At 45.5% G+C, this 12211-nt stretch overlaps 1 long non-coding RNA gene across 1 annotated transcript; it reads right to left on the reverse strand.

The window, feature by feature from the left end:
- Nucleotides 1-2007: 2007 nt before the first annotated feature.
- Nucleotides 2008-5552, reverse strand: LOC147101206 (uncharacterized). The gene is made up of 3 exons (XR_015073500.1): nucleotides 5460-5552; nucleotides 4754-4969; nucleotides 2008-3514 (listed from the first exon to the last, which is right to left on the reverse strand). It is a non-coding gene; the product is annotated as an uncharacterized LOC147101206 (long non-coding RNA).
- Between the last annotated feature and the right edge of the window lie 6659 nt (nucleotides 5553-12211).

The raw sequence follows: 12211 nt of genomic DNA on the forward strand, positions 1-12211 counted from the left end.
TTGTTAAACATGAAGGTTACCGACCGCTGGTCGGTAAGCAGGGTGAAGCGTTTGCCGGCTAGGTAGTGCCTCCAGTGCCGCACTGCCTCCACTATGGCCTGGGCCTCCTTCTCTACCGAGGAGTGCCTGATCTCGGGCCCTTGGAGGGTTCTTGAGAAAAAGGCTACGGGCCGCCCATCCTGGTTGAGGGTGGCTGCTAAAGCGAAGTCGGACGCATCGCTTTCGACCTGGAAAGGGATGTTTTCGTCCACTGCCTGCAACGCGGCCTTCTCAATGTCGTGTTTAATGCTGTTGAAGGCGGCGTGGGCCTCGGCCGTGAGCGGGAAGGACGTTGATTTCAGGAGGGGATGGGCCTTGTCGGAATAATTGGGGACCCATTGGGCGTAATAGGAGAAAAACCCCAGGCACCTTTTCAGGGCCTTGGGAGTGTTTGGTAGGGGTAGCTCCCATAGGGGGCGCAATCGGTCGGGGTCCGGACCGATTTCCCCATTTTCCACCATGCAGCCCAGGATACAGAGGCGCGTGGTGCTAAAGACACACTTATCCTCGTTGTAGGTGAGATTGAGTCTGAGGGCGGTTTTCAGAAATCTCGCGAGGGGATCTCATCGAAACCTATAAAATTCTGTCAGGCCTGGACAGACTAGATGCAGGAAGGATGTTTCTGATGGCCGGGGAGTCCAGAACCAGGGGTCATAGTCTAAGGATAAGGGGTAAGCCATTTAGGACTGAAATGAGGAGGAATTTCTTCACCCAGAGAGTGGTGAACCTGTGGAATTCTCTGCCACAGAGGGCGGTGGAGGCCAGTTCATTAAGTATATTCAAGAAAGAGTTGGATATATTTCTTAAGGCTAAAGGGATCAAGGGATATGGGGAGAAGGCAGGGACCGGGTAGTGAATTTGGATGATCAGCCATGATCTCATTGAATGGCGGAGCAGGCTCGAGGGGCCGAATGGCCTACTCCTGCTCCTATCTTCTATGTTTCTATGTGACTAAAAGCTCATTGACAATGGAGTCTCTTCCCATTTATACAGGAAGTTCAACACATTTTTGTACTCTGATAAAGATCTACATGTCTAAATGTGAAATTGCTTTTGTTAACTTCATCAATTTAATACAAACTTATCAACTTTTTTTTTAAAAAGCCTTTTTAAACAGGACACCAATTTCACTTTTTTTTTTACACATGTTCAGTTTTCCTTTTCTCTTTCTTTACTTCCTCTGCTCACTTTGTTATTTTCTAATTTCCCCTTGTTTATTTTCCAGCAGTTCTTGAGCCACGTTTTCCCCTCGCTTCTAGGTGCAAAGGGCCCAATTTCCATGCACTGATAATAGTCAGTTTTAAATGGTTAAGAACGAGTGTAAATTTGCCAGCATGACAACATTTTTGTGTGTCAGTCATTTTTGCATAATTTCATAACTGCTGACTTGGACGTGTGGTTGCACATATTAGTGATGTGAGCAAAAAAAATCGTGTGTAAACTTAAAGGGATACAGGCAATTAAAGGGAAGTGACAAAATTGGGGGTCAAAAAATTCTTCGTGTTTGGAAAGGCTAAGAAAGGCCGGGCAGCCTTTTCCCAGAGAGCTAGAGGACTGAGAGTAAAAGGGGAAAAATGAGGGGGAAGAAAATGCAGTCTGCAGCCATGAATGTGCCAGCAAGTGACTGAGCTCCTGAAGTGGAAGTGGCGTTGCACGCAGTGTTTGCAGGGAAAGTGATCCTGTTTGCCAATCCAGGGTACCCATAGATCAGTTTTGATACATGCCTAGAAAGGGATGAAGCCAGGTTGGAGACCACAGACGACCCTCTCTATCACTGGCTGTTCCACCATTATGCTGTTTGTCAGCGTCCGATGTTCTTGCAACTGTTGGGAATGTGAATTGTGTAATAATACAGACGAGGCTGCAGCCCTGTGCCTATATGCCAAGGATGAATTAAACACGCAGTCAAACTTCTGATTAAAAGTTAAATGTAACATTATTTATATATATATATATACTCATGACAAACATAGAGATTACAAGGGAAGCTTTGCCGCAGAAGATACACACGTTACAGTTGCAGTCTTTAATTCTAAAACAAAATATAAAAAATTGAATCTAACACAAGTGATTCTGTTGCGTAAAATGGTTTCCCTTACTATTATTCAATCTTAATCTCTAACGTATGGAATGGCACAGATCGGCAGCAGTCTCTCTGCTGACCCAGACCCCGAGAAGACAGTTCTCCACAATCATTGCCATGTAGATGCTGGAGATATGGTTGGTGGTATCTTGGCAGGTTCGGCCATGCAGTATATGTTGGCTATTGCTCACCCTGGCATAGCTTCTTTAATGCAGTACCACCAAAAACATGACCAAGTATGACTGGGGTGCTTCTCAAGAACCATTCAGCGTTGCACTTCGTCAGGCATTCACATTTTATTTGTGCCATGAAATCTGCTGTCTCGGATTCAGTTGGGAATAGTCTCCAAATGCACTAATTCTCTGCCAAAGTGAGGCACACTCACCCCCGTCTATAGAGGTAAGTATTCAGGTGCGTGGTGACTTGGCACAGAAACTCTGGTGTAGCCCGACCTGCTTGGCACCCCTCCATTGGTCCTCCTCTTTCTCTTAAAAAGCTCTGATACCATATGGGAAACCCATTGGTGGCACTTGTGGAGCTATCGGGAAAACGACAAAACAATTACAACAAAGTCGCAACAGAAACCTAAGTGTCAGCAGAAAATAAAGGCAAACCGTGCAGAAATGGCCTTTACAACTGCTCATCAGAGAGAGACTTTGTTTAAACAGTTTCCTGTTGTGGGCCAACTGATGCATTGTTCCTCATCAGTGCTGCAGTGTGATACTCAGAGATATTTCTGAGGTGTACAGTAGACAAAGTTTTACAACCTTTTATCTCATGTCTTGTCATGCTGCACGCAGCCCAGTAACTAACTCGCCAGGTTTCACAGAGAGATACTACAGTATAAACTCTGTGGTTTTCCAGCATTAAGGATTTTTTTGATATATTACATAGAATATACAGCACTGAAACAGGCCATTCGGCCCAACGGGTCTTCTTACTATGTCCTTTAAATGAATTTCGACCCCTTGCAGCTTATCACCAATAACCCTGGACACCCTGGTGGGGGGGGGCGGGGGGAGGGATCCCTGACCCTTTTTCTGGTCGATTACACCCCATAATCCGAGACGCACGGGTGTAACAGACGTGAAAATTGACCCAAAGTAGCAAGAACAATGCAACAATCTGTGTGGTCACATTGATGCTGCTGCAACAGTTGCTCTCCTCAGTTCTTGTGCTTCGTAGCAGATGTTTTAAAAATTCTTTCATGAGCCAGTTAAAAGTACATAGAAAAATGTATTTGTATTGTTTTGAAACTTGCCATGAACCAGAATATGAAAATGAAGATTGATTTTGAAGAGTAATGCCCACTGATTTTTGACAGCTTCAAACAGGCTCCATGTTCACCTCTTGCCGCCAGTGATGTCCAGACAAAATGCCTTCATGGTCTATCTGAAAGAAGGGCAAGATTTCAAGCAATGTTTGACCTGAAGTAAATGAACTCAATTTTGACTTATATGCCCCCATTCTCTCTCTCTCTGCTCATCTTCCCCTCCCATGTAGTTGTGCAAGAGTTTCTCATGATTGGCCTTGTACGAGACCGTAATACGAATGTTTTGGGCCAATTTTCATGAACATGTTTTAGATTGAGATCAAGGGCTGGATTTTCATTCAGAAGCCGGGTTGGAGGCGGGACTACAACTTTCGGGGTTGTAGTCCCACCTCCATCGAGATGCGGCCAATCCACGCGATTTTAACTTGATTGACCTTGTTGAGCCTGCCCAGCGGGCTCAGCAGGCCAATTAAGGGCCACCCGGCAACAGGTGACGTCACAGACTGAAATTTCATCTGTCAAGAGATTTTGACAGATGAAATATCAGCGTTTCACAGCTGTTTGAAGCTGTCAAACACTGACAGTCTTACTTCTAACGTGAGTCCTTCTCCACAGACTCAGTTAGAAATCTCTCCTGCACAGAAAGCTGAAGGCTTTCACTTTTGACAGTTTGCAGCCATTCTGCTTTCTGTGCCGGTGAGATGAGGGACTCCCGGAACCTAAAGGAAGGAAGGCTGAAACGGTAAGAAAAGTTAATTTAAACTTCTTTAATCACTTTAGACACACCAAACACACTTACCTTTGCACTCATGCACCCATCACTCACCTGAACACCGACATCTCGACCCCTCCAAGCCCTTCAACCCAACGGCCCGCCTCCTCTAACTTGGCGTGGTTTGGAGCCGTCGGGAATCCCACAGTTCAACCTTCAAAATAGGGATTAGGCTAAAAACTGCCTGTTAACTACCCGTTAACAGGCAGTTAATTGGCACTAATCCTTTCCCGCCTCAGGTAGGCGGGTCCCAGTGTGGGGCGGGTACCCACCTCCTTTGAAACTGGCATGGAGGCGGGTTGGGGTGGGATGAGGTCGGGACCCCCGATTTCGGAAATTGAACCCCCTGCACGCCTCCAATCCTGACTCCACGGCACAATGAAAATTGAACCCCAAGACTCAGTAGCATGACAAACTTTAAATTCCTATTTGCACACATCTACTATTTTGTTACGCTTAACCCGGAGGAAAATATAACTCTAAGGAAACAAAGGAAACACCTGGGAGTAATTTTAAGGATAAATAATTATTGTCTGTGTACTTTTTAAAGATGTATTATATTTTGTAGGAGCTAGCTTCAACTTACTAGTCATTTACCCTCACACGCAGAATCCTTGGAGACACACCATTGGGTCTCCTCTCGTTCCCTGAGCTGTCCAATGGTGCAGATTGTGGTTGAAGCACAAGCTGCTCTGGAACAGCTCCAGTGGCCCATCTAGAAGTCAGTATTTGGACAAACTCCATCCAGAATCCCTCGAGCAAAGAAGAATTCCTACTTGAATGCTCGTTTGGAATGTTCCCCCTTCATGGGCGAAGTAAGTTAATGTCAGTTAATACGAATACTCATTACATTTCTTTGCTGTTACTTAGCAGAATAAATATTTACACACTCTGGATCTCCTGGCATGCTCGTCTATCTTTTCTCACTTTGGCCTTGCAGCTTTGCAATATCCTTTCATCAGTGGAATGTCGTAGCATGTCTTTTTATACGTCTGCACAAACTTAAAGCCAAGTTTAAATATATTTTATTGCTGTATTCAACGCTCTCCTGGCCAACCTCCCATCTCCCACCCTCCATAAACTTGAGCACATTTGAAACTCGGCTGCCCGTGTCCTAACTCGCATCAAATCCCGTTCACCCATCACCCCTGTGCTCGCTGACCTACATTGGCTCCCAGAATGGCAACACCTCAATTTTAAAATTCTCATCCTTGTTTTCAAACCCCTCCGTGGCCTCTCCCCTCCCTATCTCTGTAACCTCCTCCAGCCCTATCTTCAACAAAGGAACTAACCTGTCTTTTCTCTTATAGCTGCTGATAGTTCTGCTGTGTGTTCCCAGCATTTTCTGTTTTTAATTATAATCGAATTTAAATTTCTGATCTTCGCTGATCTAGGCAAGAGAAAAGAGGATTTTGTCGTCAGGAATTTGTTCAGTTCTAATGAGACATCTACAAAATGAGGAGAAAACCCTAGTTCCTCCTGAAACCTAAAACATCTGATTAGCGTAGATGCATTTAAGGGGCAGTTAGATAAACACGAGGGAGAACAACAGCAACAACCTGTATTTATATAGCGCCTTTAACATAGTAAAATGTCCCAAGGTGCTTCACAGGAGGGTTATCAAATAACATTTGGCACAGAGCCACATAATGAGATATTAAGGCAGATGACCAAAAGCTTGCTCAAAGAGGTAGGTTTTAAGGAGCGTCTTAAAGAAGGAAAGAGAGGTAGAGAGGTTTATGGAGGGAGTTCCAGAGCTTAGGGCCTCAGCAGCTGAAGGCACGGCCACCAATGGTAGAACGATTAAAATCGGGGATGTGCAAGAGGCCAGAATTGGAGGAGCGGAGATATATCGGAGGGTTGTAGGACTGGAGGAGGTTACAGATATAGGGAGGGGCGAGGCCATGGAGGGATTTGAAAACAAGATGAGAATTTTAAAGTCGAGGTGTTGCTTAACCGGGAGATAATGTAGGTCAGCGAGCATAGGGGTGATGGGTGAACGGGACTTGGTGCGAGTTAGGATACGGGCAGCAGAGTTTAGGATGAGCTCAAGCTTATGAAGTGTGGAAAATGGGTGGCTGGCCAGGAGTGCGTCGGACTAGTCAAGTCTAGAGGTAACGCACGGTGGCATAGTGGTTAGCACTGTTGCCTCACAGCGCCAGGGACCCGGGTTCGAATCCGGCCTCGGGCGACTGTCTGTGTGGAGTTTGCACATTCTCCCCGTGTTTGCGTGGGTTTCCTCCGGGTGCTCCGGTTTCCTCCCACAGTCCAAAGATGTGCGGGTTAGGTTGATTGGCTATGATAAATTGACCCTTAGTGTTAGGGGGATTAAACATGGGGATAGGGTGGGATATGTGTTGGTGTAGGGGTTACGGGGATCGGGTGGGATATGTGTCGGTGCAGGCTCGATGGGCCGAAATGGCCTCTATCTGCACTGTGGGGTTTCTGTGATTCTGTGAAAGTCATGGATAAGGGTTTCAGCAGCAGATGAACTGAGGCAGGGGCGGAGTCGGGCGATGTTACAGAGGTGGAAGTAGGCGGTCTTAGTGATGGTGCGGATATGTGGTCAAAAGCTCACCTCGAGGTCAAATACGGCACCAAGGTTGACAAAGGAATAGAAGGTTATGCTGATAGGGCTAGACTCATGTGGAGCATAAACACCGGAATAGACCTGTTGGGCTGAATGGCTTATTCTGTGCTGTACATTCTGTGCTGTACATTCTATGTAATACATTAAAAAATCCTAAAAGCTGGAAAACCACAGAGTTTATACTGTAGTATCTCTCTGTGAAACCTGTCGAGTTAGTTACTGGGCTGCGTGCAGCATGACAAGACATGAGATAAAAGGTTGTAAAACTTTGGCTAATGTACACCTCAGAAATATCTCTGAGTATCACACTGCAACATGGATGAGGAACAATTCATCAGTTGGCCCACAACAGGAAACTGTTTAAACAAAGTCTCTCTCTGATGGTGATAAGCACATTGAAAGCTGTGCTAAAGAACCATCTCTGTTCTTCTTCTCATGTAGAACACAAAGTCGCTTTCTGCTCTGAAAAGGGGGATTTTCCAATCTATTACTGCCAAACTTTTCTGTTTGGGGGACTACCGCCACGCCCCCTCTTCCCTCCCTCCCTCCCCAACCTTGTAAATATTGACACACTTCCAGGGGCCCCTTGCGAATATCAACAAGCTCACTGGGACACTTTATCCAACTTCCGAAAGATGGTATCAGCTACCCAAAGATAAACAGTAATAACATTGCAGAAAACATTTTTTAGTACACAGCAACATAAATAATATGCAAATAAGTCAACAAATACAGACAATATAGAATGCAGAATTTTGAGCTATCAGTATGCCAGGTCCCAGATGGACAGGCATCTGATTATCTTGTACATCCTGGATATTGATTATCCTGGGAGCCCCTTACATACCCCAGTTTGAAAACCTATGACCCAATATTGTAAAAGGTCCTGTATCAGAAATGTGGGAATAAAACTGGATTAAGTCATTCCTAGATAGGGACTGTAAATGGGACACTGCCAGGTTGGTAAAGGGGTGGGGTGGGGTGGTGAGGGGCGGTGGGGGTAGGGGGGGTGAGTTGGGGGGTGGGGTGGGTGGCGAGGGGGTGGGTGGGGGAGGGGGAAGGTACCAGCTTGAATGGAGGAGAGTCGAATAGCATCTGCTTAATTAGGTTTGAAGGAGAGAAGAATGCCAGTATAAACTGGGAGCATAGAGGAAGAACGTGTACAGGTGAAAGGGTGGTGAGTTTGATGGGGTGCATTGTATTTGTGAACAGGGTCCAGAGGGGATAGAGTGCCTTTGTGAACTGGAGCGATGAGGGGCGGTGGTGGGATGGATGTGGGAGAGTGATAATTGAGGTAACTTATGAGTAAGTGATGGTCTTGTTTGGTCTGTTGAAAATCCAATGGCATTTTGTTTTTTCTTCTTTAAAAAAAAATCTATTAATTGTGAAGTATAAATGTGCTTAAAATTAACCAGAATACATAATTTCAATGTAAACATTTAAAACTTTCTCCAAAAGAACTGCCACCAATGTTGTACATTCAACAGTTGGATTTGCCCTTCATACTTTTGTTAATTTTCCTCCAGTACAAGCAAAGAAATCTTGGGTGTATCTGCGTTAAGTTAGGAATGCTGTGCAATTACATGTTTTCAATCTCAGGCCGATAATTAATTTGTCAGCTTTTGCTAGTTTTCTAAGTTGGCATGTATGCATTTCACAAATAATGTGGAAAATGGTATCTGTAGTGAATATATCAGCCAGGGATTGCAACAGGGGACAAAATAACTATTTAAAAAAATTCAGACCTGTGCAGTTAGACTAAATGTACAAACAGCAATGTGTGCTCCACATGCCAGTCATTCTGCATATAACTCTATTGTACCACAATATGCATCGTGAGTTTATTAATGTGTGCACGTTTGCAAAGCCTGAGCAAAGCAGTTTGTGATGCATTGTCAAACCTCCTTCTCAGCAAACTAAAGTTGCGGAGTTATACATGATGCGGTTTTTAATGTTTCAGAGGACTTGCATATATATTATTTGTAAGAACTTTAAATATTTTAATTTTTGCAAAACCAACTGATTATAACCCTTGACGTATGTTTTGAAGGACTTGTATTATTGTAAGACACAGTGAGTCATGTGGACAGCCGAGACTAATATTTGAACTGATAGAAAATAGAATGAATAAAACAAAACATTCCTGTTGATGTCCAATGTCCCAATGTTTACACACACGCACTTTCAGCAGGAACTGATTGAGGGCAAACAGGAGCAGGAACCTCGCCAATTTTTTTCTCCCTCAACCTGGGGACAGTGAGGCCAACTACATCTGCCCTACCACTGTTGCAGCTGAGGGCAGCTAATTTGAAATAGACCGGGAATCGAACATGGGGCCATTCCTGACCTGTCTGGTTTAGCTGCTAACCACATAAACTTGGTGAGTCACTGAGAGAAGAGGATCCCTTTTTCTTCTGTTTATGCCTATGTGGTGAGGAGGAAGTTATTTGCAGAGGTTAAGGGGGAGAAATTCCCCGTTAGCGCGGCGTTAAGTGAAGAAAGCCGCCGCCGTTCTTCCGTCAGCTGGTGGTGGGTCCCGCCATTTTCAACGTCCCGGTAGTGCTGGCGTTCCGAGGTAGCACCCTGAAAAAGAAAATGGCAGCGTGCTGATGCATGGGGACTTAACGTCACCACTGAACTTCATTCAGCGCTGGGTCCTAAGCACGCCAGGTAAACCTGGAGTGCAAAGAGACTGACCAAGGCGCTGTCAGCACCTCTTACAGGGACATACACATCTTTCAGGCAAGTTTGCATTTAAGCTTTCGGACTGGGTTTTTTTGATTTTATTGAAGTAGTGGGTTGCTGCAATAGATGTTAAAAGTTTTTTTTAAGTGTGTAGGGAGTGCTGCTGGATGCTTGCAAGGCCTCAGATGCTAAAGAAAGGCCTCTGAGAAGACAGAAAATGCTGCAAATACTCAGCAGGTCTGGCAATATCCAGGGAGAGAGAAACAGAGTTCACATCTCGGGTCGAGATGCTGCCTGACCAGCTGAGTATTTCCAGCATTTTATGCTGTCATTTCAGATTTACAGCATCTGCTCATACACGGAAGAGGAGGACACGGAACAGGAGGACACGGAACAGGAGGGCAAAGCAGAAGCGAAGGAAGATGGAACCCAGACAGCCCCTTTCTGGTCAAGATATCCGGGATCGAATCATCTGCCTGCAGTCCCAAACACCACAACCCCAATTCCCCTTTCAGCATTAGTCCAAGACGTTACTTTCCCTCTGTTACTGACCATCATAGAGTCCTCTTGGCCACAATGCTGACATAAAAGCCACCACAAAGCAAACTTTCACATCCACCTATATATGTCTACCATCAAATGTGACATCAAGAAATCATTTTATCACCCATATGCATTCTCTTAATGAGTGTCTTGTGTGTGCCTTTACCTATCCTGCTGATGTCATGTGGTGCTACCCCAGCGGCTGCAGCATGGCTGGTGGGAAGCTGCTGACTTTCAGTGGGGGACACTGCAGATGGCCTTGCTGGTCGACCTTGAGGAGCTGGTGGCTGGGAGTGTCAAATCAATCATCATCTTCCTCTCCCTCTTCTTCCCCTCCCTCCTCTTCTTCCTCCCCCTCTCCCTCTTCACTCTCCTCTCCCTCTTCTTGACCAACTTCTGACTGGGCAGGCTGTAATTCTTGGATGTGTGAAATGAGGAAGGCACAAGGTTAGAGTTATGCTGAGGGGTGGGCGGGAAAGCAAGAGGTGCATGCCAGAAGGAGGATAACGTATGAGGATACCAGCATCTTGTATCCTTTCAGCCCCACCGCTGGCCAAGGGCTCAGCCATGTCCCTGCCAAGAATGGCCTGTACCGTCTCTTCCAAGAGGGTGAGGTGAGGCTAGGAATGGGAGATGTGCCTCGTGATTGGTACAGATTGTTGGTAGGTGAGTGATTGGGTGGGGGGTTGTGCATGGAGCAGTGTTTGAGGCTATTGGTGCAGTTGGTAGGAGACAGATTTTGAAGATGCATTCACTGACCTGGTCTGAGGTTATGAAGCTTCTTTGGGCACTGGAGCCAGGTGGTGGGACGACACTGCTGGCAGTGACGGCCTCGCTGATGTGGTCCCGCAACATTCTTTCTGGAGGGCCTCCTGGCCCCTGTGGGTAGAGGACCTCTCTTGCAGTGTTGACCTCTGCACAAAGCTGGAGTGCTGTGAGTGAGACCCAGGGTGCCCCTTCCCTGACTTGCTGAGCCATTTGTGTTAGTGCTGAAGCACTTTTCCCATTTTTTTAAGGTTTGGAAGGGAATTCAGCTTTAAGTGCTGAAGATTCCCATTTGGGACTTCGTTTTAATGTTACATTTTTTATTGAAAAGCAGTAAGGGCTGTAAGCTGCATTTTTTCACTGCATTGTAATTCTTATTAGTTCTGAATACATTGCCCCTTTAATTCATAGTCCCTTTAATTGCCCACAATGCCTTGCAAACTCCACAGTCTTGTTCCCATAGGCTGTAAGAAGCTGCAACGCCAACTGTGGACGGGAACTTCGGGTCGGGGGCCTCCATTAATGCCACCAGGAGGACATTTCACGGTAAGTTAGCGCTGCGCTCAACATCACCAACCCCCAGTGCGAATTTTTCACCGGGAGCGCTGCGGCCATTTTCAGCAGCCGTTAACTCGAGTTGCCGGTGACACTGGCAATTCTGTTAGTGCATGAATTTTTCCCCCTGCGTGTTTTGTTTTTGGTAGCTTTAGCCACAGTTTTTAATTATTGCAGCTAAATTATTATTCTGGAGTTATACTGCGCTATCGGTCTAAGACCAGTTGGATACTGCCAATGTCATGAGGTAGTAGAGAAATTGGATAGGATAAAAATAGATAAAGAGGAGGTAGTTAAACAGTTTGCAGTGCTCAAAGTAGAAAAGTCACCCGGTCCAGATGGGATACATCCTAGGTTGCAGAGGGAAGCAAGAGTGGAAATTGCAGAGGCTCTGGCCACAATCTTTCAATTATCCTTAAATATGAAAGTGGTGCCAGAGGACTGGTGTGTTGCAAATGTTACACCCCTGTTCAAAAAAGGGGCGAGGGATAAATCAGTTAACAACAGGCCAATCAGCCTGACATCGGTGGTGGGGAACTATAATCAGGGACAAAATGAAATGTCACTTAGAAAAACATGTGTTAATCAATGACCGCCAGCACGGATTTGTTAAAATCAAACCGTGTTTGACTAACTTGATTGAGTTCTTTGATGACATAACGGAGAGGTTTGATGAGGGTAGTGCAGTTGATATGTTGTATATGGACTTTCAAAAGGTGTTTGATAAAGTATCTTAGCAAATTTGAAGCCCATGGGATTAAAGGGACAGTGGCAGTGTGAATATGAAATTGGCTAAGAGACAGAAAGCAGAGAGTAGTGGTGAATGCTGGAGATACTCAGCAGGTCAGGCAACATCTGTGAAGAGAGAAACAGAGTTACCATTTCAGGTCGGTGACCTTTGGTCAG

This window comes from Somniosus microcephalus, chromosome 24 (genome assembly GCF_052327205.1).
Source record: "Somniosus microcephalus isolate GS21.2 chromosome 24, FLI_Smic_1.0, whole genome shotgun sequence".
In the NCBI taxonomy this organism is placed as follows: domain Eukaryota; kingdom Metazoa; phylum Chordata; class Chondrichthyes; order Squaliformes; family Somniosidae; genus Somniosus; species Somniosus microcephalus.